This window comes from Dinoponera quadriceps, unplaced genomic scaffold, assembly GCF_001313825.1.
Source record: "Dinoponera quadriceps isolate SergipeBrazil2010 unplaced genomic scaffold, ASM131382v1 scaffold2110, whole genome shotgun sequence".
In the NCBI taxonomy this organism is placed as follows: domain Eukaryota; kingdom Metazoa; phylum Arthropoda; class Insecta; order Hymenoptera; family Formicidae; genus Dinoponera; species Dinoponera quadriceps.
The window spans coordinates 1,087,724-1,101,226 of NW_014556168.1; positions in this window are offsets into that span (position 1 = coordinate 1,087,724).

A 13,503-nucleotide genomic window follows, 5' to 3' on the forward strand; every position below is an offset into this window, starting at 1 on the left:
TCCCCCCCCCCCCCTCTCTCCCTCTAGCAGTGCCAATGACCGGTCATCTGCAAAAATACACCTTTCGGAAACTTAGTAATAAGTCACTTCGGGATCTGCCTAGGAGCTCTCGTGAATTATAAACTCAATGAATTAAGACCTTTAATCATTGCAAAATAAAGATATGCTTAAACACTTTCGTCGGATCCTTATTAGCGACGAACTATTTTCGACATTGGAGTGAGATTGGTTGTTATATGTATTTCACGAATATTTTATCGTGTCATGTTCCCCGCATTCGATATTAAACGAAACCCTGTCCTGTGTCGCTATATTGTATTAAATTGTGCAAAAACAGGACGATCTTTCTGGAATATTATTAAGTATTTATTTTGCTAGAATATCGACACCTTTGAGATATTCAACAGCAAATATGTTTTGCTATTAAAATTCCACGGGAGTCGGAAATAAATTACGAATTGGCCGTAGAGCCTCGTGTGATAAGAGCGAAACACCTTGCCTGTACACATACGTGTCCATATACACACGAATACTAATAGCTGCGTTCAGCAGAGGAAGCGGCTTTGCGACTGTTGTAAAATTCGTGAAATCTGGAATCGATTTCGAAATCAATCGACTCCGAGTCGAACTTCTCTAACAGCCGGCAAATAATAGAGGTCGTTATATTAACGTTATCGGCATTCGCTATCAACTACCTGACAATTTTCCCGTGTGCGCGCCGTGTCGCATCAATCGCGTTCATAAGAGTCCACCGAGGGCTTCTCGCGAGGAAACACGACCCGGACGACTCGCGATTCGATTTCGACGTGTATTTCAATAGCGATTAAAAGCGCTTTAGTTACAGCCAGGACGCCGTATATTCTCGAACGACATGCGCGTTCAATATTGACTTCTCGAGAGCCATCGAGGGGCGGATGATCGCCGCGAACAGCTTTCGACGGTCTCGCGACTGCTTTGACGAGAGAGGCTTCGACGGCGATTTTCAATGACGCCTGCTGGAGGGAGAAATAACCAAGGGGTCGCGAGACGCTCCGCGAGACTTTCCATCTGTTGCAATTCGCTTCGAAGTAACAAGAATGAACGTGAATGAATCGCGCGCGGACGGTCGAACGCGTCCATGTCAGGGCGCTCTGACGGCGCGTACTAATCGCGGAAATTTTCCATCGCGCCCGCGACTCGCGGGGGGGAATCTGTCAGTTAGACGTGAGAGAAGAAGTAATTATATTTCCGGTGCGGAATGACTCGGACGATGAACTGGCGGCGGCGCTATTTTGTGCGTGACTCGTCCGTACCTCGCACGTAGGGAGCGACGTGTAGTGGCGCGCTAGCGTTCGTACGTAGGTATTCCGTCGCAATTACAGAGACAGCTTCGTGCTTTCTCTCTCTCTCTCTCCCTCCCTCGTGCGCGCGGAGATGTATCAAGGAGTGATTTTCTATTACGGCGGTATTGAAACGCTAAATTGTCTCGCGACCGCGCTCCGGGAAGCCGTAATAGCGCGCGCGCGCGATCCGAAGCGACTCTCGTTACCTCCATCTTCTTAATCACGACACATAATATACGCATAATAAGCGAATGAAATAGGCACGATGATAAGTAAATGGAATCAGGAAATAAACTGGCCGGTAATGGCCGAGGTGAGGAAAATAAACGAGCGGGATTGACCGTCGTGATAAGTTTATAAAGCGGTAGAATAAAATAAACGCGACGGTAAATAAACAGTACGTGTATATATGCGCGTATGTATCGGTCGTAGATGGAATATAATCGTTGTTATAAACGGAATAACGGAGAATAACCGGGAAATAGTCCGAAAATAAGCGAAGGACCAAGAAGTAAACAGCGTTCGTATCGAGAACGAGTGAGATAGAGCCGCGAAAATAACGCGAAGATAAAACGGGAACGTACGAGCGGAACGAACGAACGCAACAACGGGCGAATGAGGAGGTGGATTATGCTTATCGATGCATGTTGCATCGATAGCGAGCTATAGGTGTGCGCTTTATAAAATACGCTTCCCTGCTTTGCGCGCTTTGCGGCCAATTTTCTGCGTTCATTTTCTATAAATCACATTTGCGTCGCGAGTCCCCGGCCGCCGGGCGGTCGCGCGCGTGCGAATGTAATGCATTGGTTACAATAAGACATCATTATTTGTCGCGCTCACGTCGAAGCACTAAATAGTCGACGCAAATATATCCCGTAATTTCGCGCAAGTTACGGCGGTACGGGCCGCGAGTCCCGGCGATCCGTTACGTTATTTCTGCGCCATCGGCGTAACACGTAGCGTATGTATCCACTGCACGGGTAGTAACGTTATTACCGCGTTACTAAAACGTGATGTAGCACCGTCGTCGTCGTCGTCATCGTTGGGGCACCGCGAATTCTCGAATTTCACGACGCACGGAACGACGCGCGCGCATTGATCAAGCTGGTCACAAGCTCTTTCTCTCTCTCTCTCTCTCTCTCTCTCTCTCTCTCTTGTCGTCTTTTTGTCGCGCGCGAAAGAGGGAGGTTCAATTTCCGTTCGAAAATCGAACGATACCGCTTTCCGCTTTATTCCGTGCATCTCGCTCGCGCACTTTCCCGCCGGATTTCGTCGTCGTTTGTAACGCAAATACAATTTCGCGTTGTGTCTAATTCCGCGGTGGAATTGCTTTCTTTCGCGGGCATTTAACGGCCTGTCGATAACCGCCGCTCCGGATAGCCGTCGTAAACGCGCCATGAAGCGTCGCGCAATTTCGAAAACGGGAATTCCGGTGCAACAGGAGCGAAATTACAGTGCGCGCGGGAACTTTATTATACCGGCGTGTCGGATAATTATCAGCGCGGACATTTCCATGTCGCAATCTGTGTGCGGAATAATAAGAACCCGGTCTTGTGAAAAGCGATTTTCAACGTTTGCTCTTCCCCCACCCAACTCTCCCTCGGGTTTTGTGTAAAAGTTAAGAGAATCGAGAGGTAAAATGACCTGTGTACGGTATAGGTGACAACAAGACGCGTTTATCACGAGATTCATAATAACGGCAAATCGCACTTTCGAAAGTCTCTCTTTCGCGTCCGGTCTTCCTGACGATGCACAATTGTCACCGGTATGAAGACATTCTCCGTGACGAACAACCGTGTCAATCATTGTGCACCTCTGCCAAGTACAAATCACCTAACGTTTCACCCGTTCGAAAGAATCCAACGTTGTTTACGGACTTGATTGCTCACTTCACATAAGCGACAATGTATGCACAACTTTCTCCCTGAGACAAGCTTTGTGTCTGTTCGTCCCTTCTCTCTCTCTCTCTCTCTCTCTCTTTTCCTTTCTCTCTACCTCCATCAAACCTCTTACTCAACAGCATCTAAAAAGGCATCAATTTGCACGTAATCGGTTTTCTCACTCGACTCGCTCAATCATAATTCAGTTAATTATAATTATAAAATTAATGATCCCCCCCGGAAATCGATAATTAATAGACGATAACCGACGAACGATACGTAGACACGAACGGAGGAACGACCGCTCGTCACGAGAGAAAAAGCGACTCGACACAATACGGAGATTTCGTACGTATTGTGGTAACGTACGAAAAATCGCGCCGGTCGCAAATTATGGTACATCACGCACACACAAGCGCCGTAATTATAGCGTCGTTCGGAATATACGTTGGCTTGTGTAGCTTCGCTTGTGTAGCGTCGTTACGAGCCGGGAGAGAGAGAGAGAGAGAGAGAGAGAAGCGCATTTTGTCGTTGCGTCGTGTAAGCGCATGCACCGCGGCAAAAGCGCGTGCAAAACGATCGCGATTACGCGCGTAGCTACGGAGGTGCAGATTTATCGGTCGAACATTGCCTGCCGGTGAAACGATCCCGCGCGCCAACGAGACGCATCGCTCCGCGGCCGGCGCGGCTTCAGCGTCCGGCTTCGTCGTCGTTCCTCTCCGTCGTCCCCCTTCCCGGAACGCCATCGAGTCCACCTATAACTCGTCTTCCTCGGTATAACGTTTAAATACTATCGCGTAAGTTACACTCGCTACAATATTATCTTGCTACGCGTACGCGGTATCCCACAGGCTCCTCCGCGTCTCGCTCGCTCGCTCGCTCTCTCCCTCCCTCCCCCGCCCTTCATCCGTGGATGCCCCGCGACTAGTTCGCAGTCGGCTTCCCTATAGCCAGCCATTTGATCGGGCATCTACAGTCGCTCTTTAGCTTTAAATATCTCGAAAGTAATATCACAGAATATCGAGACTTCATTCCGGCAGCGTTTTTCTTGCGCTTTGTCAATTTCGCGTTTTCAAAGATCAAAATCGGAGTCTATCTTGTAGACACTATTTTCAATATTTCGAAAAGAGAGAACGACGACATCGATGCATTCCGTGATTAACAGACGCTGATTAGAATCGACTCTCGAGAGGTTCAATTTCGAGATGCGCGTTAAACGGTACGACGGAATTGACCGTTTCAAATTTCGGGGAGTAATTTTACAAAGTTTTCCGCACACCCCGTTCGCTATATGATCGCCTGCGTATATATACCTATTTGATTTGTATTCATAAATTTTTTAACAAGTTCCTCCGGCTGACGTTAATTACATATTTATAAGCTCTATGGTTACATCGGCCGGTTCCTGATGGGATTACCCGGCGAGCGTGATTTTATCGGAAGCGCGGCGCGATGTAGCGCATTAATCGTTCGGGCTGTAAATTAAAACTCAGCCGTGTAACTCATACGTAACGCGAGAATAGTAATTTATGCAATCCGCGCATAGGCCGACTGGCCAATTAAAATTGTACCGCAAACCCCCGCCTTAAGAGCGATCGTCGCAGCGATCGTTTCATTAACGCAGAAATAGCGCGCTACACGCGCGTCCCTGAGCGTGTACACGACGTCGCGAGCGTTTTTTAACGTTCGCTAACTTTTTGCGCTTTCGCGCCGCGCATGACGGACGACTTACATTCGGGATCGCGGGAAAAACGCGTCAGCGCGCAAATGGACGCGCGGCGGATACTTTATCTCACTATCGAGGAAAGTGACGCGAGAGATGGAAGCGTACTTTTACACTCCCGCTTCCAAGTCCTGTTTATCAAAGTGCGAGAGAATCGAACCATCCTGTAATGTCGGTGAAAAAAGAGAGAGAGAGAGAGAGATCGCACAGCGTATCAGCAACAAGGAGATGTAGATATGAAGTAACAGAGGGACATCATTTCAGCGTTGCAATGTAAAATAGCGTACACAGTGAAAAACATTGTGTACTTGTGTTTAAATCGATCCTTGTTAAATTGATCCTTTTCCCTATTATTAATGTAAATGGGGAGAACGGATAATACGACGCAGCGACCGTCGTCGAGAGATGAAGTTACGACGCGAGACGCGCCGAAGTACGAAGAAGTAGCCGCGGGGATGCTCGACGGGGTGCTCGGTGATACCACCTACCGCTTGTTTATCATTGTTACCGCGGGTTTTTAAACGGCGAATAATTAACTCTTTGCGTAACGCGTAAACGTTAATTCACCCGCCGGTTACTATCGCCCACGGTTGGCACTCGCAAACTTATTGCTCTTAAGGGATCTCGTGCCGCTGTACGTAACGACCTTTCTCCTACCTCCCCCCCTCTTCCGATCATTCCAAAGTGCAATCTCTGGTGCGCGGCTAATTAATCGCATATTGCGGCCGTAATACGGAGCGCGGTGTTAATATTTCGCGCGACGTCCTCTAGCCGTCGTCGGTGCAAAAGTCGCCGGATAATATCACCGGGGCGCGAAGTGTTAATGCCGCTAATCGAGGCGATTTGTCGCTCGTTCGCGCGGTACGGGCGCGCGCGATTACGCTTCGCGGGTCGCGCGCGCGATTTATCGGTCGCGGGAGAAACCGATCCGGTTTCTCGACGAGCGCGAAAAATAGGTGCGCGATCGCCCCCGCTCTACTCCGATCTCACCCACCGCCCTTCGCGAGGTTCGTCCTCGTCCCGGAGAACCGGTTCTCCGATCCGCTGGAATTCCAGGCTTTCGCTCGAAAGCGAATTCCGCCGATAAAAAGGGAATCGCCGCCGCGTGATCGCGAGAGAGGTCGTCCCGGTTGGCTCGCGCGGATTTATCCACTGTCCGCGCCGATGTTACTGTACAATCGCCCGGCTATTTCTGGCGACACCCACACCACCGGCCGCGATATTCGTGAGCGAGGGGACGCAAGGCCGCGGCGGCTCCTCGCGAGGGTGGCGCAGATACGTACGGGTGCGTTCACCGACTGTCCTATTTCTTCACGGGACGTTACCTTCCCTTATCGCGATCTTTCTAATATGCGACGTAGGCACGTGTGAACATATGTGTGCGTGACCCGTTAGAAAAAAGAAACGAATGATCTCACTCTAAATAAACCCAAGTAAAACGCACGCCTATCCAAAGGAACCTTTTTCTCTGCGTGGATGAGGTATTTGCGCAATCCACCTTTTGAGGGACGATTTCTCATTAGAGGGGAATACATCGCAACCGAGCGCGCGCGTGTTTATCGGAAAATGTTTCTCTCGTTTGTATTAATAATAAACGACACAGCGCTTCGTCAGCAACGGCCATTCTTTTCCCTGGTGTAAAATTATTCTAAAAAAATATAGAACGAGTGCTTCTTCTTCACGTGCCCGTGTACGATGAAGACCAGATCTCGTGTCAGCGATGGCCCAATTCTTTCATCTCGCAACACCGAACATGCGATCTGCGTTTCTTATCACACCGAGGGACAAGGAGCGAACGAACGCACACGCACTCACATGCAGACAGTGAGAGAGCGAGAATAGGTATGACAATGTCATGAAAACGCGCGTCACATCAGGATTTATCTAATATATCACGGAACATATTGTTTGGCGCCAGCTTGGAGGCGGTCGCGTGAATTGCAAATAGCTCGACAAATATTCGCCCGGTCGACGACAAAAGTGTCGCGTCGCGTGGATGAGATGATAACATACGTTGACGTGACAACGTTCTAATTGTGCAGGACAATGCAGTAAAATTCGCGCCATAAATGCGGCCGCGTTCGAATTGGCCGAATATATCTGACAAGTGAAACGCATTGCAACACTTTCGGACGCGCGTTCGCTATCGCGACCCGTTTCGCAGCCCGTGATAATTGTCACGCCGATTCGGCTTGCGAATATTTTCCGCGAGCACATCGTACAATTTTCGCTTCGTTGTAAGCGCTTTCCACGGACTCCACCTTTCACATCCCCCTTCCTCACGGCATTTCCAATTATCGTGGGTGTTCTTTTGTCTTTGTTTCTTTTTTTTTTGTAAACGCGCGTGGATAACGCGATGGGGGGAGGACGGAAGAGAGAAAGCCGAGGGCGCGCCGGCAATGTGCGAAATTCGGCCGCGCAGCGAGGCCGTCGAGAGGCTTTCAAGTTGCAAATAGATCCGTAAAAGTAATTTGATACGGAAAATCGCTCCGAGACACCGACGACCGTCACGAACGACGCGTTTTGTACAGCGCGCGGCGCACTCCGCGCGATCCGGCGGGTGCGAACACAACGACACGCCGAGTTAACAGGCCGGCTCCGCGCTTTCCCGATTTAATTAAATTTCGTTCGGATTTTTGGAATTACCCAGCGCACCGCGTCCGACCAGCCGCACTCTCGCGAATGACACGATTGTCGCTGCGGTGACGCAGCGATCGGTGTGCGTGTCGGATGCGCAAATGCGTGCGTACACGTGCATGTGTGCATACCCGAGTGCGTGCGTTATAATGAGATGGCAGCGAGATAAAATCCGCGCGTACTGCGTGTGCGACATATTTTCGTTCGCGGAGAGCTCCGGTTTTAACGCAGCTTCCGATATAACGTCGCGAAGGCGAATATTCTCCACTTTTTCAAACTCTATGGGAGAGAGTGGTGGCTGGCCGCATCGTTAATCTATTCTGCTGCTTTTTTTTAAGCTTCAGTACTTTTTAACATTTTATTCTTAACGCGTTCGCGAATAAATTCCATCTCTTTGTCACGTATCCCTATTTCTCGTGTTACTTCCGCGGAATACGTTGTCGCTCCCCCCTCTCTTTTTCTATATATATATATCGTAATTCTTCCGTAATATTTTATGCCGCTCCGAATCCCGACGCGATCATCCCTCGCACGTGAACTTCGTTCTGGCGCTCGTTTGATTTGTTTAATTATACCCGCGCGCTATACGCCGTTTCAGTGCGGGAGAATAAATAAAAAAAAAGGGGGGTAATTTAATCAGGGATTGGTCAACCAAATCATAATGGACCTCATAAACAACGGCGGCGGGATCGATAGCGTTGGCCCTGATCCCGAGTTAATTAAATCCCGCTCCCGATTTTTCGAATTACCACACGCCGTGTGCGGCCAAGCGTGTGACGCGCGCGTAGCAGCGCCCCCCCCAACCCCTCGGTTTTAGCGGAATGACACGATTTTCACGGGTGACTTTCATTTAGCACGACACCGCCGTCGTCGTCATCCGGCAACCGGTGAATTGTTTTTACGCGCGTTCTCGCGTATATTCGCGAACGTCTCGCTTTTGACGACGTCGTTACGCGGATTTGCAGGATTAACCGCGCATCAACGCCATTAACGCAATGAAGTCGTCCCTCGCGAAAATATCGCGACGACGATCGTGTCAGCGTGAATTCGCAGTGCCCATTGTCAATCGCGAGGGTTTACACACAGGGACGATGCTCGGAGCGCTGCTGTCGGCGGCGGCACGACGTTCTCTTATTTGCGATCGAACATACGACGTTCCATTCCGACTCCGGTTCTAATTGCGGAATCACTTAACGTTAAGTATTAACGAGTTTCGGTGAGTAATGGCGATGTCAGTTCTACGTGATTATTAATTACCCGGGGGAAAATTAAAGTTCGCGACAAAATAAGTATCTGTCACTCGTTTCCTGATAGAGCAATCTATAAATCTACAATACAACGACGAGTGGCTAATGAGAAAGGAAGGGATACAAGAGGAGAGAAACAAGGTGGAAAGGATAGAGATGTGATATAAAGGAGTAAGTTGTTACGTCTAGTGCAAGATTAAGTGGAAAATAGAGTTGAAAGTAAGTAGGATAAGTAATTAGCAATACGAGTGATTAGTGATAAAATAGTAATTAATGATAAGAGGCTATGAAAAGAAGACTGTAAAGAATAGGGTGGAAATAATGAGAAAAGCATTATATGTAAGGTGAGATATTTATGTATTAGATTTAATTTATAGTCAAGTAAATATAAGATGTGGACGAATAAATGCGGTTAAGGATAAATTATAAACCAAGTCTCTTCTTGGCTTGTAAGCTGAAGTAACAAATGTACATATATGTATATATATTTGTAACGATGATGAATTAATATGCGAGTATATTATTGTCAAATATTTTCGGGAAAACTTCCACGTCTCATCACCTTATCGAGTTCATTTTCCATATATATATATATATATATTTGTTTTTCAAGCGCCTGAATTCCAGCTTTAGCAACCTCTCGATGGTGGAATCCGAGTCGCGTGATTTCCGAGGCCGCATTTCCCGCATAACTGTTCCGCGGGAACGATTTTTCACGCGCAAAGCGAGTTTCTAACGATTAAACCGAAAGTGGATCGTAAATGCGACTCCGTGTGGTGGTGCGTTTACAGAACCTCCCGTGGCATACCGGCATAATAACGACGACACGATCTCGCGCGAACTTATCGATTGTACGAATCGTAAATGCTCGCCACGGCGCTCGATTAAAATGGATTCACTCCGGAGCCGCGTTTCGACGACTCCTTTCTCCCTCTCCCTTTCTCTCTCGTTACGAGGATCGCGTTAACGTTTTGAGGAATGTTCGCGAGGCGCGCATAGCAACGCGACATTTATACATGCGGGCGCTTACATCGCGCCGCACAAAGCAGCAATATAAATTTCATGAGCGTTTCATAAATACAAACCCCGTGAATATTTGATAGGCGCGCCGGTAACGCGACGCAGTTTACGTATAACGCGATATTCGCGTTTGGGCATGATAACACGCAAAGTGGACACGCAAATTAAAGCAGCATTTTGCAAATTCGCCCCGCGGAAATTGTTTTCGATTATCGCGACCGCTGACACCTGACGCTCGCTCTCGCTCGATCGATCGAGTGCTCGAAAATACGATTATTCCCCCGGCATCAAGATCGCTGTTTAAACTCGAATTGAATTGTTCGTTGATCGCGAATATACCGTGCCGGCGCCCGCTCATTCGCGCGAGGACGGGATCAACCCGGCGTCACGCGATTAACCGCGTCATAAATCAAAATTATATATTCGTCAATGGATAGCTGTCTCTCGCGCGCATCGATTCGTCCAGTTCTCCAACTTTATTAATATTCCGCCGCCGTGATGCGTCTCCGTCGCGCTCACCGTGGTAAACATGATCGCACGTAAGTGATCGTCGAATGATTAATCGTTGGAATCTGGGTTTTCCGGCCGACGCGTGAAAAACACGTAACTCGCAAAGCCCGGCGCGGTACGTACCGACGTCGAAGTGCACTTCCGTCCGGATTAAAAAGGAAAAAGAGAGAGAGAGAGAGAAAGAACCGATTACCCAGTCGGGGGTCACCGTTCGTCACCGGTCTTTCGCGACGGGCTCGTGAAAGCGCGTGCGACGTGCGCGTGCGGCGCTGCGTGAAAGTCCGTTCTCGCCGAGTTTGGACAGAATGTACCCGACCGACTCTCGACATATTTTTTCGCCCTCTCGCTCGCCCCACTGCGAATCGGCACTTATATGTCCACGTGCGCGCGTGACACACGACGCGCTTCGATCGAGCGATCAACGAAGGTGTGGCGTTTCCGCGGAAGGAAGGAACGCACGCCCGCCGAATTTTCGTACCAACCGGAAACGGCGTGTCATCAATATCTCCGACCCACTTCGCTTGATTTTGGTGCGACGGTGTTAGCGACTATTGATTCATGCCCAGGTATCGTTTTGAAAGCTCGGAAAAACGGATGTTTCTCCATTTTTTCGCGGAGTTTCTTTCGCAGTTTCTTTCCCAAGGGTAGAAAATATCCAACTTCGATGTTATGGACTGAAAAAAAAATATTTCTTGTTAAAGCTATATATAACCGTCGTGGGAATCAGGTTAGAGATAAAATTCCGTTATCTGCTTGCATTCGCAATTTTGTCGTTTGATCCGTTGACCGAGCAAAAAATACGATATGAGGGTAGTTTCTATGTGGAGCGCAGTGTGTGGTTCCGACTTTAATGTCGATCAAAACGCGAAAAAGAGAGACCACTCTCATATTTCCATAAAACGCGCGCATTACTAACTTTGCCGGTCGTAACTAGGTTATTTCTTTTTACGTTAATGTATTTCTTTTTGCGGATCTCCGGCTAAAGTGGATTTATCGCGATATATCGTCCATTACGCGGCGCTCTCCAGTGACGCGTTTCTCTCGTTCTGACATCGCGACGCTTGTATTACAAAGAGCGATGTACGAAAAATGTGACGGACGATAAAGTGTTACAAGAGCTCGCTCTCGAACGCGTCATTATTATTATTATCATCGATGCTTTCGCGAAAATACTGCGAGCTTCGGAGTGATCGATGTAATTTCGCCGCGGAGGAAAGCGCGTGCCACTTTCGACCGGCATCCGTCTCGCGTTTAAACACGTCCATTTAACTGCCACTTTACATTTTACACATCGCTCATTCTCAGGTGTCACAAATGGACGCTTGTTTCGCGTAAAAGGATCCGACCTTTTTGCTTTTTCCCATCTGTACGTCAATGATTCACCGCGGAAGGAAAACTCGAGAAGTTCGTGCGATTTCGTTGGCGATGAGCCGTTATTTATTTCGTGTACAGCAAGCGCGAACCGAAGTCGACTAACCCGGTCTAAAAATGTTGGTAAAACATCTTAGGGGAGAGCACGGGGGATGAATTATATAAAAGTATACTTCTCCATTACAGAGCGCAGACGCCGGAACTCGGAGAAACTAACAAGAAACTTCCGTGAATATCGCATCCAAGTTATTAATGTGCTTACTTTTACATCGGGAAAATGTCTCCCGCGGACAAAACATTACGCGCGACCGTAAATTAGGTCGGACATCGGCGTCGTTGTCTCGGCACTGCAATCCGAGGAATTCCATCGATGTAGGATTATTTCGCGCGACTCCTCGCGGTGTGCGTGGAAAAAGATTCTCTCCGGTGTTACAATTAGGTAATCTCACATTTTTAATTATAATCCCCGCGAAGAAGCGCGGGGTATTATCGAGGGGAATTTACTTCCTTAATATCAGAGCGTATCGAAAGTTGCGAAATTCTAAATAGCGAAAATTCCACTTATAATTCCACTCGATCCTCCCCGTTTCATTTATAAGCGCTACGAGCGAATATAAATCGCACACGACAGGCGGAGATCGCGATATGAACGAGCGAGGCTGAAAACACGGCGAGTATCGCAATTAGGAAATATTCTGTACACCACGTTGGAGGGATCTCGATATCGAGCGGGCTCCACGCACCGCCGACTATCGAACCCTGAATATCAAGCGATCGATAGAGTCCATTCCTAATTCTCGGCATCCCGGCGTAGCCTTAAGGCGTCTATCTCGCCGTCTCGTAGCTGCATCTTTTTAATATCCGAGCGAACGCGCCCCGTTCGCAGGGCCATTTATCGAAAGCTGCGGATCTCCGGGAGAGAAAACGGAACGTCATGTAACATTTACCGCGAATGCTCGTCGAGCGATTCACTCGAGGTAATCCGCTGAATCTTTCAGGCGTGTTCGCCGGGTAAGCCCGATAAGGGTCCGCGGTTCTCACGACGAATTCTTGCCGCTCGTCCCTCGTTGAGAGGTTCGCACGTCGAATAATGCATTGGCAGGGGCACCTTAATGGCCACGGGCTAAATGGGCTGCAACACCGAGGCGGGCATCGCCTCTCGACGTATGCAGCTTTAAATGCCTACCTTTCGAAATTTCACGCGTTCTTTCAGGCTCCCTAAGTTAGGATTAAGGTCGATGAAGCTTTCTGACTCGCCGCTACTGTTGGTGACATCGCGATTTCGAGTGACGGATTACCCACGACAGATTTTTTCCTCGTGGACTCTCGATACGTCGAATTCAATTGCGCTTCTTTATTTACACCCAGGACTCGGCACTATCCATTAATTGCATCGAGTCGAATCATCACGACAAATGATCAAGACGCGCGCCTCTACGCCCGGTCGAGAGAGAGAAAAAAAAGTGTGTACGCAGCAACGAGGCGCCGGCACAGGCGAGCGTTGAGCAACGCGTCTCCCCCCGCGGCGTTCTCGGCCTCTCCCGGGGCAATTTCCATGAGACACTTTCCTCGCGCGATTTTCCGAGCCGGCGCCCGGCGATCGACTCGTCGCGCGGCGTTTACGTACGCGTATCTCGTACTGCCTTCCGACCCACTTTCATTCGCAGCACGACTCTCAAGGCCTCGACCGTCGCGCGCGCGCCGATTTTTTCACGCTCAACAGGACGAATTATGCGCGTTCCGAGCGTACCGGCAATCGGTCGCCGAGGACTGCACTGCACGCGTCGGTGCTC